Source organism: Apaloderma vittatum, unplaced genomic scaffold (genome assembly GCF_000703405.1).
Source record: "Apaloderma vittatum isolate BGI_N311 unplaced genomic scaffold, ASM70340v1 scaffold12313, whole genome shotgun sequence".
NCBI classification, from domain to species: Eukaryota; Metazoa; Chordata; class Aves; order Trogoniformes; family Trogonidae; genus Apaloderma; species Apaloderma vittatum.
Window position 1 is genome coordinate 7,687 of NW_009707547.1, and position 1,706 is coordinate 9,392.

The window sequence follows — 1,706 nt, forward strand, 5'->3', positions numbered from 1 at the left end:
GCCACACCCATTATTTATGGGGTAGCTTCATCCTAAAAGCAAGTGTGAAGTATTTTTTAGAAATGCTCTTTTAATTAAAAATGACCAAAGAATTTTGTTGCTTTTTTATCAGTGATCCAGGCTGTGTGTGATCAATTATAAGCAATTTTCTATTCTTGAAAAGAACTTTTTAGGACCTATAGAAAAGACAGGATCCAGAAATAACTGTCTGCATTGGTCCATTTGTCAATGCCAGTGAATTTTCCTGTTTGCCTGGTTTTAGTTTCCTGATACAGCTATTTGCACAAGTGTTCTTGAATTAGTTCAGACATTCAGGGCTCTGTAAAGAAAAGTTAAAGTCATCAGCTACAGTCTATGTGGATCATAAATCACTAGCTATTAGTATATCTGATGTGGAATGCTTGCATGTTTCTGTCAGGATTGAAATTCTACTTTTTAGATTATGTCTTGAATCCAATAGACAAGGGATTTTTTGATTTTTAGTAGTTCAGTGCGGCTATCTGTAAGCTACATGCTACAGCTAAAAATTATTTGCAAACTATTTTAATTTCCAGGAAATATTCATTTAAGGTCAGTACAGCAAAAATTATTTTCTTTCAGGGAAAGTTTTAAAATTACTTCTGAGAAAAAAATGAATTTTTTTAAAGTATATATGTACATAATCTTTCTGATAAACCACATAAATCTCAGATCAAATTTGCGTGTAACAAAATACTAAAATTTATTTTCAGTGGCATTAGAAATATTGACTGACTATAAACCAGAGGTTTATGGTCTAATATCATGCTTAGTGATACAAAGGTTAGGAGAGGTAAAGTAGAAGGAAAGAGGCTGGGGAGTCCCTTACTGTAAAATTTGTCTTTTCCAGAGGAAATCCCCGTGGAAGGGATATTCAGACTTCAATGTAATCTGTATTAAGTGCTAGTCCAACTGGCAGACATCTTGGCAAAAAACTACTCGTAATTTTTTTTCTCCTATTGTTATGTAGAAGTACTTGCAGGCATTCTATATAAGGAAGTTTCCCCCTTTCTTTAGAATCTTTACTATTTAGAGATTAAAAATAGCAGTAAAGAGAATTATATTCTTCAAATCTTCAAGCTTTGAAGCAAGCTGCAGTATAGAAAATAGTTTAAACCTTATTAGCTAGAAAAAATGCTGTCTGGATTACTTTTTGTTTGCTGCAACAAGTTTTGAACACCGTAAGGTTGAAATCGGAGATTTGGCCATTTAGACTGTCCAGACAGTAAGAATTTCTTTAAAAATCTTCACTATAAGTGGTTAGTTTAAATGAGTATTGTAATACAAGTGTATTCTAAACCTGTCAATCTAGATGAAAGTTGCCGTAGAGGGAAAATACCAAGTGTGTCTCTGCTCTACTTGTGTCATAGACTGTGTTGACTTGTTCGGGGTTCAGTGGGAGACCTTGAGTTTCGTGTTCTCCTGACTGCCCACCTGCTGAAATGACTCAGTCTGGCTGACGATTGTCACTAGGTAATCTCTCTTCAACTGAATCCTGCATTACTAGATTGTGCAATGTGCAAGAGACGTATCCTTTAATATTTTGGGTGAACTCAGTTATGTGTAGGAGTACCAGATGAGCGTGCTGTACTGCTCCTTTCTAAGAATTGCCAATCCTATGGGAGCTTTGATTTGGCTAGAAACACTCAAACCCAGTCTTCTACAGGACAGGTGTTAGGGGAAAGGGA